We start from the raw sequence: 17,459 nt of genomic DNA on the forward strand, positions 1-17,459 counted from the left end.
AGCAGAGAGAAGTGGCCTTTTGATTTTGCTGTAAGTAGGTAGTTGGTAACCTTAACAATTGCTGTCTCTGTGGAGTGATGGGGACGAAATCCAGATTGCAATGGGTCAAGGAGGGAGTTTATTGTAAGGAAATGGGATAGGCGTGCTTAAGCTAGTTTTTCAAGAAGCTTTGATGTAAGAGGTTGGATGGGGAGGTGGTAGGATCAAGGGAAGGTTTTTTGAGGATAGGTGTGACCAGTGCATGTTTCAGCGATGAGGGAAATATACCGGTGCTGAGGGAGAAGTTGAAAGTGTGTGTGAGTATAGGGGTAAGGGTGGCAGAGAGGGAGGGGAGTAGTTGTGAGGGGATAGGGTCAAGGGGACAGGTAGTGAGGTGAGAGCGCAGTATAAGTGCCGAAACTTCTTCCTCAGTAACAGGGGAGAATGAGCTAAGTTTAAGGTTATGTGGGTTGTGGTTGATTGAGAGCATTTGAGGGGGTGAGAGAATGGAATTATGTTGAGAGCTGATTTCACTTCTGATGGAGTCGATTTTGTTATTGAAGTGGTTGGCAAAGTCTTGAGCTGACAGAGAAGTTGTATTAGGAGGGGGGAGGGCGGAGAAGAGTATTGAAAGTGGAGAACAAACGTTTTGGGTTTGAAGAAAGATTAGAGATAAGAGTAGAGAAATAGTGTTGCTTGTGGAAATTAAGGGCAGAGTAGTAGGAGTTCAAGATAAATTTGTAATGTTTAAAATCAGCTGAACTCCTAGATTTTCTCCAGTGCCGCTCAGCAGTACGGGAACATCTGCTTAGGTATCGTGTCAGAGGAGTATGCCAGGGCTGAGGATGAGTGTTTGATTTCCGAGCTATGGTAAGAGGGGCGAGATTGTCAAGGACGGATGTAAGGGTATAATTATAGTGGCAGATAGATTGGTCAGGACATGAAAAGGAGGAGAAGGATGAGAGGAGAGGTTTGAGGGAATTAGAAAGCTGTTGTTGATCTAATGACATAATGCTTCTGTGAAGTTTGGTGTGAGGAGCAGAAGGAGGGAGAGTTGTAGGGAGGGATGATATGTTTCAAGTAAGGAGAAAGTGGTCAGAAAGAGGAAAGGGGGAGTTTGTGAAGTTTGAGAGGGTGCATCGATAGCTAAAGATCAGGTCAAGGGAGTGACCATCTTTGTGAGTGGTAGAATCAGTCCATTGTGACAAACCGAAAGAGGAAGTGAGTTGCAGAAGTTGTTTTGCAGAGGAGGCAGTGGGATTGTCAAGAGGGATGTTGAAGTCACCAAGAATAAGGGAAGGGGTGTCTGAGGAAAGGAAATAAGGTAGCCAGGCAGCCAAGTGATCTAGAAATTGAGTTGAGGAGCCAGGAGGACGGTATATGACTGCAACACGTATAGAAAGAGGAGAGAATAAGTGAATCATGTGGGTTTCGAATGAGGAAAATGAGAGGGAAGAGATGGGATGTATTTGTTGAAAGGTGCAATGAGAGGAAAGTAAAATACCTACACCACCTCCTTGTCTATTACCAGACCTAGGAGTGTGGCTGAAGTGGAGACCCCCATGTGACAGAGCAGCAGTGGATGCTGTGTCTAGGGGAGAGAGCCAGGTTTCTGTTATGGCCAGAAGGTTGATGGAGTGGGAGATAAAGAGGTCATGTATAGAAGTGAGTTTGTTGCAAAACAGAGCGAGAGTTCCAAAGTGCACTAGTGAAAGGGAAAGTGGCTTTTGATGCAAGAGGAATGTGAGTAAGGTTGTCAGAGTTTTGTTTTTTGAGTCTGTGGGACGGTATACATGGATGTGCACGGCTAGGCAGTTGTTGGGGACCAGGATTAGGGGAGATGTCACCAGCAGTTAGTAAAAGCAAGAGGGAGAGTGACATGAGATGAGATACAGATTTGCAGAAGTGAGACTGCTTTTGAGACAAGGTGCAGGGGGGAGAGAGAGTGTTTAGGAATAGGTAAAGTTCATGAGTACAAAAGTTAGGTGAGTTTAAGAGAGATGGGCTAATGAACAGTGCAGGTGGAGAGGGAGAAGTAGTAATTGAATAATGTAGTTTGTTATAGAGACAGAAGGCAGCAAAAAGGAATAAGAAGATATTAGGCATTTTTACAAAGAGGGAACCAGTTAAACACATAAGGCACAGTATTACAGTAGCAATTGCATAAGAAAACAGTAAGGTATATCAAACATAATATTACAAAAGTACCTGCCTTTTTCTTGCCCCTTGCCCAATCCTTGTTCAATTCTTGTATAATTCTATTGCTAGTGCCTCACTTATAAAATGTTCACTTTAAAAATGTGAAAATATGTTGTTATAGCAATGCACAGGCCAGACTGGTGTGAAATATATGCAGGGAGGGCATATATGTGTGTCTATGTATGCATATGTATATGTGTGTGTGTATGTGTGTGTATGTATATATACAGCGAGTGCAGAATTATTAGGCAAGTTGTATTTTTGAGGATTAATTTTATTATTGAACAACAACCATGTTCTCAATGAACCCAAAAAACTCATTAATATCAAAGCTGAATAGTTTTGGAAGTAGTTTTTAGACCAGGTCTGAGGAAGGGGACACACTGTCCTCGAAACGTCACTAATTTTCTTTGCTAAGTAAAAAGTATTTTGATAAAAGTCCAGTGAGTGAAAGTTCTCTTTTGTTCTTGTATACCTAACTACACTAGCACCCTGGCAGTTGGAAATAAGTGAGAGTGCACATCTCTGCTAGTAATATATATATATATATATATATATATATATATATATATATATATATATATATATATATATACACAGTTGTATGCAAAAGTTTAGGCACCCCTGACAATTTCCATGATTTTCGTTTATAAATAATTTGGTGTTTGGATCAGCAATTTCCTTTTGATCTATCAAATAACTGAAGGACACAGTAATATTTATTTAGTGAAATGAGGTTTATTGGAATAACATAAAATGTGCAATATGCATCCAAACAAAATTAGACAGGTGCATAAATTTAGGCATCCTTGTCATTTTGTTGATTTGAATACCTGTAACTACCTAGCACTGATTAATTGGAACACACAATTGGTTTGGTGAGCCTTGAACTTCTCTTTGACGCTCCTCTGAAGAGTGGCGACATGGGGGCCTCAAAACAACTCTCAAATAACCTGAAAACAAAGATTGTTCAACATTATGGTTTAGGGGAAGGCTACAAAAAGCTATCACAGAGATTTAAGCTGTCAGTGTCCACTGTGAGGAACATAGTGAGGAAATGGAAGACCACAGGCACAGTTCTTGTTAAGGCCAGAAGTGGCAGGCCAAGTAAAATATTGGAGAGGCAAAGGATGGTGAAAACGGTCAAAAACAGCCCACAGACCACCTCCAAAGACCTACAACATCATCTTGCTGCAGATGGTGTCACTGTGCATCGTTCAACAATTCAGCGCACTTTGCACAAGGAGAAGCTGTATGGGAGAGTGATGCGGAAGAAGCCTTTTCTGCACACACGCCACAAACAGAGTCGCTTGAGGTATGCAAATGCACATTTTGACAAGCCAGCTTCATTTTGGAAGAAGGTGCTGTGGACTCATGAAACAAAGATTGAGTTATTTGATCATAACAAGGGGTGTTATGCATGGCAGCAAGAGAACACAGCGTTCCAAGACAAACACTTGCTAGCCACAGTAAAATTTGGTGGATGTTCCATCATGCTGTGGGGCTGTGTGGCCAGTGCCGGTACTGGGAATCTTGTTAAAGTTGAGAGTCGCATGGATTCCACTCAATATCAGCAGATACTTGAGAATAATGTTGAGGAATCAGTCACAAAGTTGAAGTTACGCCGGGGCTGGATATTTCAACAAGACAACGACCCAAAATACTGCTCACAATTTTCTCTGGCATTTATGCAGAGGAACAAGTACAATGTTCTGGAATGGCTATCCCAGTCTCCAGACCTGAATATCATTGAAAATCTGTGGGGTGATTTGAAGCAGGCTGTCCATGCTCGGCAACCATCAAACCTAACTGAACTGGAGATGTTTTGCAAGGAGGAATGGTCCAAAGTACCTTCATCCAGAATCCAGACACTCATTACAGGCTATAGGAAGCGTCTAGAGGCAGTTATTTCTACTAAAGGAGGGTATACTAAATATTGATGCAATATTTCTGTTGTGGTGCCCAAATTTATGCACCTGTCTAATTTTGTTGCTTATTGCACATTTTCTGTTAATCCAATAAACCTCATTTCACTACTGAAGTATTATTGTGTCCTTTAGTTATTTGATAGATCAAAATGAAAATGCTGATCCAAACACCCAATCATTGATAAATGAAAATCATGGAAATTGTCAGGGGCGCCTAAACTTTTGCATCCGATTTTATTTTTGTGTATGTATGTATGTATGTATGTATGTATGTATGTGTGTGTATGTATGTATGTATGTGTGTGTGTGTGTGTGTGTGTGTGTATGTATATTTGTGTATATGTGTATATATATTTGTGTGTGTGTATGTATGTGTGTGTTTACATGTGTGTGTGTGTGTATGTATATATATATTTGTGTGTATGTATGTATGTATGTGTGTGTATGTGTGTGTGTATATATATATATATGTGTGTATGTATGTGTGTGTATGTATATTTGTGTATATATACAAGATCACTGGATGTTACCCACGGCTGGCAGCCGTAAATCCTGGTATATCCAAAAAAGCAGGCAGACACAGGATTTCCTCAATCGCCTTTATTCAGCAAGGAAAGGCTAATTTCGGCTCTCGCAGGAGCCTTTCTCAATGGAAGCCAAAGAGACATACAGTGAACACCCAAGACCTTCCCCTATATACCAGCATGACCTAGTATGTACAAATCAGAAAGCAGCAACTACGCATCTCAATCTGATAGGTAACACCTGTGCCTGAGCATACATAGACACAGCAGGTTGTCATAGAGACAAACGCAGCAAACATGCGCACAGCTGTTACACTAACAGCAGAAGGAGCATGTGAATATAGAGCCACTGTCAGAGTGATATTATACCATAAATGCAAAAAAATCACCCAAATTAAGTGACTAAACATATATAAATATACACTATCAGAAACCTAAAAAGAATATCAGAAGCACAACACTTAGTAGTAAATTAAACTACAGAATCTGGGTTACCCTCTATACCCACATGGTATCAGGGTAACTCCAGAGGAACATGTAGTGAAAGCATTCATATGTAAGTTAACCTAGACACATTTATCAGGAGGAAGGGCGCAGAGCACCCCAGGGTCATGCCAATTGGAATTAATGAAATTAAAAAGATAACTCCCAAACATGTCAGGTTAGGCCCTATAACAGCAGTCAAAGTCTATGTTATTGTTTAGACCATGGGGGGTAACCGTGTCCAGATTGAATATCCACGAGCTTCCGTTCGCAATAACGTCAGTGCCCTATTGCCTCCACGTCTTGGACGAGGTATATGATCTAAGCATGGTTCGCAAGCAGGAGATAGGGTGGTCTGCAGTCAGAAAATGACGGGCTACCGGCTGTTCTGAATGTCCTTTATCCAAAGCCTGACATATGGCTGTCTTGAGATTGGCCAGCCATTCCCTGAATGTAGTCACAGTCTTACCTATGTAATACAAGGAGCACGGGCAAATAATAGCATACAAAACAAAGTCTGAAGTGCAGGTTAATCTGTGTTTAATAGAGAATCTCCTGTTAGTTTGTGGGTGGAGAAAAGTATTGCCTGTAATAAGGCTATTGCAAGTCACACAATTTTCACAGCGAAAGCATTTAGGTTTGCCCTTAGGCAGCCACATTTGCTTCTCATAGCAGTGTGTGGGGTTGTTTAATACCAAAAGATCCCTCAAGTTGCTAGCCCTGTTGTATACCATTCGTGTGGCTGGAGAGTCCATGAAAGGAAGGCTTGTATCCTTCGAGATCACCATCCAATTTTTCTTAATAGTATTCGCCACAGATTTTGATACTGGGGTGTAGGTGGTCAGAAAGTTTAACCGATGTGATGTTTGTTCAAGTGTTTTCCTGGTTATAAGTGTCTCTTGTGTCCACTCTCTGGCCGTGAGGCATTGTTGTTCAATCAAAGACATTGGGTACCCCCTCTGTAGTTATCTTTGAGCCATTTCATTTAATTGCATGTTTTTACGGGAGTCGGCAGTATTGTTGCGGACGACCCACAGGAGCTGTAAGGAGCTGACCCCATCTTTTTTAAATTTAGGATGAAAGCTAGTGTAATGAAGAGTAGAATTCTTATCAGTAGCTTTCTGAAATAGTGTGGTGTGTAGTCCGTACCCCTGCTGGGTTTGAACCTTAAAAATTTCTAAATCTAGAAAATGGACTTTATCTGTGTTGTGTTCCATTTTAAATCTAATAGTGGATTCAAGGCTGTTGAGGACATTGGTCCATTCCACCAGGGCCTCAAAGGAGCCGTTCCAAATAAGGAAGACGTTGTCTATGTAGCGACGGTAGAATTTTATGGAATCCTGTCTGGATAGTATGTTTTGTTGTTCATACATTGCCATAGAGATGTTGGCATATGATGGGGCCATATTCGACCCCATTGCCATCCTCATGGATTGTAGAAAATAGTAATTTTTAAAACGAAAAAAATATATTTTCCAGACAGAATTCCATTAGTTGTAACAAAAAGGTGGTCCAGTATAGTGTGCATTATCAAGTAGTATTTTTCTGACCATATCAATACCATGGGCGTGAGGTATGACAGTATACAAACTCTCCACATCCATTGTTACAAGGATGTCGTTAGCTTGTATATCAACAGTTTTTAACAAATTGATTAGTTCAAATGAGTCTTTCAGATATGAAGGGGTGTTTTGTACCACCGGCTTTAAAAAGAAATCAATATATTCCGCTAGGGGATGCAGGAGGAACCCCCTGGCAGACACAATGCGCCTACCAGGGGGGTTCTCCAGCGATTTGTGGATTTTAGGTAAAAGGTACAAAATAGGGCAAACCGGATGGTCCACCGTTAGGTACCCAAATACATTATCATCAATCACCTGAGTCAGATATGTTAAATTCAGAATGTCATCAATTTGTTTTTTAAAAACCTTAGTAGGATCGGTAGTAAGTTTAACATAAGTGTTTTCATCATGCAATTGTCTTAATGCCTCACTTTTATACTTGGAATAATCCATTATAACTATGCTCCACCCTTGTCAGCAGTCCTGATCACTATATCCCTGTCAGTGGAAAGGGATTTGATAGCCAATCTTTCAGCCTTGCTCAAGTTGTCTCTACTAAGGGGAGTGGTTCTGTATAATTCGGTGAGGGATGAGGTGCAAATTTGGTGGAAAGTTTTGATTGATGTGTGTGTATTGGGGGGGTTCAAAGACACTTGGAGCCTTAAAGGGTTTAACAGCGTAATCCCCTTTATATTTAAATAAATCTTTCAATGTTAATTGTCTCTGGAATCTCCCCATGTCTACATGTAAATCAAGTAAATCGCACCTTGGTTTAATGACAAATGTGAGGCCCCTATTGAATATTTTTAATTCGTCAGTGGTCGTGAGCTTAAGTTGATATTTTGTTCTTTTTTGGTATATTCTTTCTTTTTGCCCCTCCCCCTCCTGTGGTGTCTGTATCTTAACCCTGGGCTAAAGGGGGCTTCTGTGCTGACCTGGTGCTCACCCCATTCTGTGTGGGAGCCTGAACCACTGCCTGTCCGTCACCGTCAGAAGACCCCCCCCCCCCCCACTGCTGTCAACAGTGGAAAAATGAATGTGTCTAGTTTTATTAAAAGGTTTCTTGTGGCCCACCCACGAGTTGTTATCTCTTCCAAATAACCAGCTATAAACTCTCTTGTCCCTATAGTCGTTTTCTACAGTTGTGATTTTTTTGTTTTTATAAGCTAATAGGTTGTGTTTATATTTCTCTACTTGTGTTTGAAGTTTGGTAAGCCAGTCAGTAGTGGAGTCAGTAAGTAGTCAGTACTGTCAATAAAGATTCTTTAACAGATTCAATCTCTTTTTTAACAGTCAATTTTAGTCTTGAGACCTCCTCTATAATGAGGAGCATAAGATCTTTGCTCAATACACCGCACCAACTCCTGCAAAACTCTATATTATTGAGCCCCAAAGTGGGGATGTTTTTCACACTGAAGCCCCTAGGAATAAATTTAAGTTTATGGTACTTCGACAAGTATACAGCATGTAAATGGAAGTCTACCTCCTTTTTTTCTAGATGTAATAGCTTGTGAAATATGTTAGTGGGGGTCTCACCTCTTGTTTCCTGTACCTCCTGCAGGTCAGTCTCACAACATATACGGGCAGCATCAGCTTCTGTAAAGGGAAAGTCCTCTATGTTTCCATATGGATCCTCCGATAATGTGATGTCCTGTGATTTGCAGGGTTGTTCCATACCCTCTAGAAGATCCAATCACAGGTGGAATCACTGGGATGAGCGTAGTAGTGCACAGATGACAGGATAAGTGTCCTGAGTAGAGTTCCACTGTAGATTAATACCCTCTGTGGGTTAAGTAAATATGCAGCAAAAGATGTAACATTAGTGCATTAATGCCATGGGTGCATGTGTCAAATGTAGTTATAGAGATAGATGCAGGGACACCGCGCACTCCAACAGTTCAATTACCTGGTGCTCTGCAGGAAATATGTATACACGATCACTGGATGTTACCCACAACTGGCAGCCATAAATCCTGGGATATATATATATATATATATATATATATGTGTGTGTGTATATATATATATATATATATATATATATATATGTGTGTGTGTGTGTATATATATATATATATATATATATATATATATATATATATATATATATATGTGTGTGTGTGTGTGTAAAAATAAAGAAAAAATAGATGGACTAATCCAGCACCAACTTATTAAGAAACACACATTTAAATACCATACTGTTGTGCATTAATTCACGAAAAGTCCAAAAATCTCAGCAAAACAACCACATTGTTTATTGTTAAACACATATATTTATAAACATAATTAGTGCAGAATAGACTGCAAAATCAAACAATTATATATATTTTAATAAAGCAAAGCAAACAAATGTGAGCAATCCTAAATAATAGATCGATATTGAGCCCTTTAGAAGAATTTACTGGAATGAAAGTCCAGAATAATGTCACCTTGATGCAGATGATAGTTTGTCCATAAGAAATGAATTGCAAAGAAGTGAACTGTGTCCAGTAGATATTGCAAGTTGGGGGGGTGCCCTTCATATATTCTTGCACCGGGGCCCTCAGGCTTCTAGTTACGCCTCTGATCTTCTGTGTTCCATCTAAAAGATAGAATTTCAAAACTGTATTATACAATTTTTAAATGGATACTTGGGGCTGATTTATCAAGGGCTCGCCGAAAACAGCAGTTAAGAAGCAGCGGTCTTCTTGGTATAGATAGTCTAACAATTATGTGTTACCCTAATTTTTTTAAAACCACCAATAAGCCAATAGGTGATGGAGAGCCCCTCTCTCCACAGATAATACAAAAGACTAAAAAAATAACTTGCTCCAGAAATGAAACAAGATATTTAGAACCTTTAGCGCTGCATAAAATGCTGCTAAAATTGGTGACTTAAAAATTGAATAAGGTATGATATGACTTGTGTCAGAATGTACAAAGTAAAGGACTTTTGGTCTCAAGGATAATGAATAAGCAAATATTAAAAATGAACAAATATAAAAATGTATTAATTATAAACTATAAACAAAAAATGCTGATCAGCAATTTGAATCACAAACAAAAGAATATATGTGTAATATCAAATACTAAAACAAAAAAATAAATAAAAATACAAATTCATACAAAAATTCATTCAAAACAATTCATAGGCCCTCAAGGGTTAATATTGTTGGATGAGTCCAGAACGGAAGTTTTTTCGAAATCCCCTTCAGCAGCTGAATTCTTGAACGCCAAATTGTAGCTGGAAAGGAGACCATATTTTGGTCTCTGCAGTAGCGATGAATCCCCTTCGAGAGCTGCGGTGGAACCGGATACTTCTTAAGTACAGATGCCGGTATCAGATGAACCACTCCGCTCAGGATTCCGAACAGCACAGAAGCCGGTCTGTGTCAGCTGTGTTCAGGGCCTTTGTCAAGCTTGACAAAGGCCCTGAACGGGCTGAAACGCGTTGCTCCGCCCACTAAACGTTACGGGACACAGCTGACACAGACCGGCTTCTGTGCTGTTCGGAATCCTGTCTTGTTATTGGCTTACCAATGTGTTCCTCCCAGTATTGCATTGCATTGCTGCTTCTTTAATAAAAAATACCAAGAAAATGAAGCAAAATTGATAACAGAAATAAAATGAAAAGTTGTTTAAAAATGTATAATCTATCTAAATCAAGAAAGACAATTTTTGGGCTTTATGTCCTTTTTAAGCTAATTTTCTGTTAGTACAATGTCCCTAAATTATATAACTGCTTCATTTTGCTGCTCAGGTGATGACAATTCTATATAAATATTTTACATATTACACATAGATATTATTTCCCATAAGTTTGTTTTAAACTAAAAAAAAATCCAATTTAAAGGGACAGTAAAGTAAAAAAAAATCTTTCATGATTTAAATAGGGCATGTAATTTTAAAACAACTTTCCAATTTACTTTTATTACCAATTGTGCTTTGTTCTCTTGGTATTCTTAGTTGAAAGCTAAATCTAGGAGGTTCATGTGCTAATTTCTTAGACCTTGAAGACTGCCTCTATTTTGAAAGCATTTTGACAGTTTTTCACCACTAGAGGGCGTTAGTTCATGTGTTTCATATGGATAACATTGAGCTCAGGCACGTGAAGCTCCTAGGAGCCAGCACTGATTGGCTAAAAATGCAAGTCTGTCAAAAGAACTGAAATAAGGGGGCAGTTTGCAGAGGCATAGATACAAGGTAATCACAGAGGTAAAAAGTATATTATTATAACTGTGTTGGTTATGCAAAATTGGGGAATGGGTAATAAAGGGATTATCTACCTTTTTAAACAACAAAAATTCTGGTCTTTACTGTCCCTTTAACTTAATTTTAGGTAAAACGTGCACAAACTTTAGTGCAGATCATATTTAATTATTTTTAGGAAAATGCTACATGCTATAAAATCTTTAAAACAACCACATATTCCTATATATCTCTTTTTGGTTTTATTATTTTCTTCCAAAATGTCCTGAATCTCATTTAACTACAGTAATTGTCTTTTGTTTGCTTAGGTGTGCACTAAAGCTTATGCGTTAGCTCATAATGTTCCTGAAATTTGTTCTTGGACATTTGCCATACACGGCAACCGGATGAAATGATTCTTCTGAATTCTCCTCTCACTAGAAGGATTCTTAATCACCACTGAGCAAAGTGATCTCAAAAAGAGAAGACAATAATGTCATGGTTTGTATTAAACAAAATGACATGAGCTCCTGTTTAATCCTCAGATCATCCACCTACAACACTGTTTGATGTAAGTCTGTCTAATTAATGTCCCTTTCTTAAAGGAATGTTAAACAGTCTGTTTCATTGTTGTAATAAAAAAAAGCACTAAGCTGTTGCTTATACTTAAAGTGACAGTCTAGTAAAAATTAAACTTTAATGATTCAGATAGGGCATGCAATTCTAAACAACTTTCCAATTTACTTTTATCATCAAATTTGCTTTATTCTCTTGGTATTCTTTTTTGAAAGCAAAAACTAGGTAGGCTTATATGCTGTCTAAGCCCTTGAAGGCCGCCTCTTATCTCAGTGCATATTGACAGTTTTCCATAGCAAGAGAACGCTAGTTCATGTGATAACATTATGCTCACTCCAGGGGAGTTATTTATGAGTAAGAACGGATTGGTTAAAACGCAAGTCTGTCAAAAGAACTGAAATAAGGGGATAGTCTGCAGAAGCTTAGGTAGTGTACAAGGTAATCACAGAGGTAAAAGTACCTGAATATTACTGTGTTTGTTATGCAAAATTGGTGAATGGGTTATTTATCTATCATTTTAAACAATAAAAAATATGGAGTAGACTGTCCCTTTAATAGAAATCATTGCAATATGTATTATTCCTCTATTAAAATTGATTGTATCTTTAATTTTATTTATTTTTACACAACTTTTGTGCTTCCTGTCACAACCCTACAAGGAGGAGGAGGCATTTGCAGGAAGATTTATCTTAGCATGATGTCATAAATCTTTTAGGCTAGTGAATAGACTAGATAACAGGGAGTCATATTGGCTCATGTCCAGAACTGACAGAATAAAAACTTAGGTTTCTCTGGTGTTAAAACACTAGGGGAAGGGCTACACTGAGAATTTCTAACTGCTAATTTTGCAAGAAAACAAGTAAGTTATTTGCTGTTTTTTTTAAACAATCTATTCCATTTTAGATTTATTTTGATTTAATATATTAGATTTTAACAAAGAAGCAGGTAAAATTGATCATTGGAAACATTAAAGGAGAGTAAAAAAATCACACTACACTGTCCCTTTAAATGGTTTGCTGTTTGTTACAAAGTTTAATTAATAAATTAATTAATTAATAAATCAATCTCCACATTGGGGGTTGGACAAAGAGATAATAAGATGTTTATTTTCAATTGTCCAGACAAGGGCTGATGTGCCTTAAAGGGACAGTCTAGTCCAAAATAAACTTTCATGATTCAGATAGAGAATGTCATTTTAAACAACTTTTTACTTTTATCATCAATTTTGCTTTGTTCTCTTGGTATTCTTAGTTTGAAAGCTAAACCTAGGAGGTTCATATGCTAATTTCTAAGCCCTTGAAGGCCGCCTCTTCTCTCAGGGCATTTTGACAAATTTTCACCACTAGAGGGTGTTAGTTCATGTGTGTCATATAGATAACACTGTGCTCACGCATGTGGAGTTCCAGTGAGCCAGCTCTGATTGGCTAAAATGGATGTCTGTCAAAATAACTGAAATAAGGGGGCAGTTTGCAGAGGCTTAGATACAAGGTAATCACAGAGGTAAAAAGTATATTATTATAACTGTGTTGGTTATGCAAAACTAGGGAATGGGTAATAAAGGGATTATCTATTTTTTTAAACAATAAAAATTCTGGTGTAGACTGTCCCTTTAAATAGGACATAAGGATTGCTGCCTGTTTAAGAAGCCACCCATATAGCCAGTGAATGCACATCCCAGCAGTGTGAAGGAGGTATTTTTTCAAAGTACAACAGTAGATTTGCATAATTAAAAAGTGCATAATAAAAAGACAATGCAATTTCCCTTACTCTGAGTTTCAAAATAAGCAGTAGATTTATTTTTCTGGCAAATTTATTTTTTCTCCCATTTTCCGACCCCCTGTATCATGTAACAGACATCAGCCAATCCCTTAAAGGGACACTGAACCCAAATTTTTTTATTTCGTGATTCAGGAAGAGCATGCAATTTTAAGCAACTTTCTAATTTACTCCTATTAGCAAATTTTCTTTATTCTCTTGGTATGTTTATTTGAAAATCAAGAATGTAAGTTTAGATGCCGGCCCATTTTTGGTGAACAACCTGGGTTGTCCTTGCGGATTGGACAGCACCAATAAAAAAGTGCTGTCCATGGTTCTAAACCAAAAATTTTCTGGCTCCTTAGCTTAGATTCCTTCTTTTTCAAATAAAGATAGCAAGAGAACAAATAAAAATTGATAATAGGAGTAAATTAGACAGTTGCTTAAAATTGCATGCTCTATCTGAATCACAAAAGAAAAAAATTTGGGTTCAGTGTCCCTTTAACTTGCATCTGTGGATGCAGCTGCGAATGGTGTTGACTGACAAAGGTTTACCAAAGTATTCCCCAGCCCATGTCAGGATATCTATTACAGGCTCATGACGGTTTTTGAGATCTTCTGAGAGATCTGAGATCACGCGCATTCAGAAGTTTTTTTCGGCCTTGCCCTTTACGCACCGAGAGTTGACCGGACTCCTTGAATTTTTTAATTATATTGAGCACTGTAGAAGTGCACCATCCTACTGATTTGTCTTCGGGGAATGTTGTTCTCAAAGTGTTGGATTATTTGCTGACGCATCTGTTGGCAGATTGGCGAGCCTCGACCCATCCTTGCTTTTAAAGGACTAGGCCTTTTTTGGAGGCTCCTTAAATGCTATGATTAATAAATAATTAATGCTCCACTTGTAATCTGGCCATTTGCATTTAAGGTAAGTTCATTATAGTGTTTTTAACTTTAGTCATAGAAAACTGTAGCCGCGGCTTTTTTGTTTTACAATAGTTTTTTTTAATGTAAAATGTGTTTCTAGGAATTTACAGTTTTATTAAAGGAACAGTAAAGTATAAACAAATCTTCCATGATTTAAATAGTGCATGTAATTTTAAACAACTTTCCAATTTACTTTTATTACCAATTTTGCTTTGTTCTCTTGGTATTCTTAGTTGAAAGCTAAATCTAGGAGGTTCATTTGATAATTTCTTAGACCTTGAAGACTGCCTCTAATGTGAAAGCATTTTGACAGTTTTTCATCACTAGAGGGCGTTAGTTCATGTGTTTCATATAGATAACATTGAGCTCAGGCACGGGAAGCTCCTAGGAGCTAGCACTGATTGGCTACAAATGCAAGTCTGTCAAAAGAACTGAAATAAGGGGGCAGTTTCCAGAGGCATAGATACAAGGTAAGCACAGAGGTAAAAAGTATATTATTATAACTGTGTTGGTTATGCAAAATTGGGGAATGGGTAATAAAGGGATTATCTACCTTTTTAAACAACAAAAATTCTGGTGTTTACTGTCCCTTTAAGAATGTTTTTTTTTTTTGCCTCTATAAGTTCACACCAGTACCGGACCTATTTAACAGAGGGCCCTGGTGCAAAATTTTTTTTGGGCCCCAAAATGGTAACTCTGTATAATGATTTTGAGAATAGATAAATACATAGATGGATAAATAGGTAGCTACACCTGCAACCTGCACTAATAAAATGCTCACCTGTATTAGGATTTTTATCAAAGTAAGTTTACAGTGTACTAAACAGGTTTATTTCTGATATTGCGGCCACACTACAACTGTAACAAACATGTTATTAATATAGATCACCTTTGGTATAGTGTGGTCATAATATTAGAACTAAAGTATGTAAAGTACAGCGTATAACGGCTAGTACAATATTTAAAAAAGCTATTTGAAAACAAACATTTTACATGTGAAAAAGCCACAGCGACTGTCTTCTATAGTTTTTTAATGTACCATATACAAAATGTTCTTCCTAAAAAGAAAAGCTAAAAAAACACATCCTATAATAATAAAGGCCAAGTGTGTTTGTCCAAAGCTGTCATGCGCAGTAGAGACAGTACGAGGACAAACACACCTGGCCTTTGAGTCCCTAGCTGATCTGCGGCAGAAGTGAGCATGAGCAGAGGGCGTGGCCGGCGTGAAGGGGGCGTGACCGGACATGAATGGTCATGAAGGGGCGTGGCCAGTTGTGAAGGGGGCGTGGCCGGGTGCGGTCGTGCGATAGAGGGGAGAGAGATAGAGAGGGGAGAGAGATAGAGAGAGAAGAGAGATAGAGAGGGGGAGAGATAGGGGGAGAGAGAGGTGGGAGAGAGAGAGAGGGGAGAGAGAGAGGGGGGAGAGAGAGAGGGAGGGGGGGAGAGAGACGGGGGAGAGAGAGAGGGGGAGAGAGAGGGGAGAGAGAAGGGGGAGAGAGAGAGGGGGGAGAGAGAGGGGAGAGAGAAGGGAGAGAGAGGGGGGAGAGAGAGAGAGAGGGGGGGAGAGAGAGGGGGGAGAGAGGGGGGAGAGAGAGAGAGAGGGGGGGAGAGAGAGGGGGAGAGAGAGAGGGGGGGGAGAGAGGGGGGGGAGAGAGGGGGGGAGAGAGGGGGGGAGAGAGGGGGGAGTGAGAGGGGGGGGGAGAGAGAGGGGGGAGAGAGAGGGGAGAGAGAGACCACAAAAGAGAGGGGGGAGAGAGACCGCAAAAGAGAGGGGGGAGAGAGAATGCAAAAGAGAGGGGAGAGAGAGAGCGCAAAAGAGAGGGGGGAGAAAGCGCAAAAGAGAGATGGGGAGAGAGAGCGCAAAAGAGAGGGGGGGAAGAGCGCAAAAGAGAGGGGGGGAAGAGCGCAAAAGAGAGGGGGAGAGAGAACGCAAATGAGAGGGGGAGAGCTTGCAAAAGAGAGGGGGGAGAGAGAGCGCAAAAGAGGGGGAGAGAGAGAGCGCAAAAGAGAGGGGGGAAGAGCGCAAAAGAGAGGGGGAGAGAGAGAGCGCAAAAGAGAAGGGGAGAGAGCGCAAAAGAGAGGGGTGGAGAGAGAGCGCAAAAGAGGGGGGAGAGAGAGCGCAAAAGAGAGGGGGGAAGAGTGCAAAAGAGAGGGGGGAGAGAGCGTGCAAAAGAGAGGGGGGAGAGAGCGCAAAAGAGAGGGGGAGAGAGAGCGCAAAAGAGAGGGGGGGGAGAGCGCAAAAGAGAGGGGAGAGAGAGAACAAAAGAGAGGGGAGAGAGAGAGAACAAAAGAGAGGGGGAGAGAGAGAGCGCAAAAGAGAGGGGGGAGAGAGAGCACAAAAGAGAGGGGGGGAGAGAGAGCGCAAAAGACAGGGGAGAGAGAGAGAGGGGGAGAGCGCAAAATAGATTGGGGAGATAGAGAGCGCAAAAGAGATGGGGAGAGATAGAGCAAAACAGGGGAGAGAGAGAGCGCAAAAGAGAGGGGGGAGAGAGAAAGCACAAAAGAGAGGGGAGAGAGAGAGAGCGCAAAAGAGAGGGGGGAGATAGAGAGCTCAAAAGAGAGGGGGGAGAGAGCTCAAAAGAGAGGGGGAGAAAGAGAGCAAAAGAGAGGAGGTAGAGAGAGAGAGCAAAAGAGAGGGGGAGAGAGAGAGCGCAAGGGGTGGGACCACTGTACTGCAAAAAAATTGCCCGTGTGAACGGGCTTTAGGACTAGTTTTATATATATATATATATATATATTTATATTTATATTTATATATATATATATATATATATATATATATACAGCATATAACAAACAAATATATATAAGCCTCAAATAAGAAAATAATTTAAAATAATTTGTAAACCATCACTGAGAACAACATACTAGTATGGGGTCCCTATATACTGGGGGATACCCACATATACAGTAATAGTATATAATCCAGTCTGTTACTATTTATTCAGTATCCTTACAAAGTTATAGTCTTACTAATTTGTGAGCTATATCTCTTTCGGTACAGTTTAAGCAAGCACAATGTTCTTTCATCAGAAAATTACCTTTTTTTACTCATAACTAAACTACCTCTAATGTAGTTGCTGCCCAAGACATTAAAACAAAATGCTACAATCAACTATAGCAGGTGTGTAAATCCTTTTGATCTTTTTTTTATTGGTAATATGAGAGCACAAAAGGAGGCTAGTGAGATTTTTTATTTTATATACTAAATACTAAAACTATATGGTTTAGAAACATGTTGTATTCAACCTGGAGAAAGAGAGGGTTGGAAAAAATGAATTGAGGGACTGCACTATGGCCCCTGGAGTGATGGAGTGGACAATCCAGGCCACATCATGTACTGAGATTAATTACGTAAT

General features: G+C 39.5%; 1 protein-coding gene across 1 annotated transcript in view; it reads left to right on the plus strand.

Moving 5' to 3' along the window:
* Positions 1 to 11,315: 11,315 nt before the first annotated feature.
* Positions 11,316 to 17,459, plus strand: part of COQ2 (coenzyme Q2, polyprenyltransferase) — a 170,155-nt gene continuing 164,011 nt past the window's right edge. Inside the window, exon 1 of the mRNA XM_053703237.1 lies at positions 11,316 to 11,413. The gene's annotated coding sequence lies outside the window, so the exon portion shown is untranslated. The remainder of the gene's footprint in view (positions 11,414 to 17,459) is intronic.

This window comes from Bombina bombina, chromosome 2 (genome assembly GCF_027579735.1).
Source record: "Bombina bombina isolate aBomBom1 chromosome 2, aBomBom1.pri, whole genome shotgun sequence".
Lineage (NCBI taxonomy): Eukaryota > Metazoa > Chordata > Amphibia > Anura > Bombinatoridae > Bombina > Bombina bombina.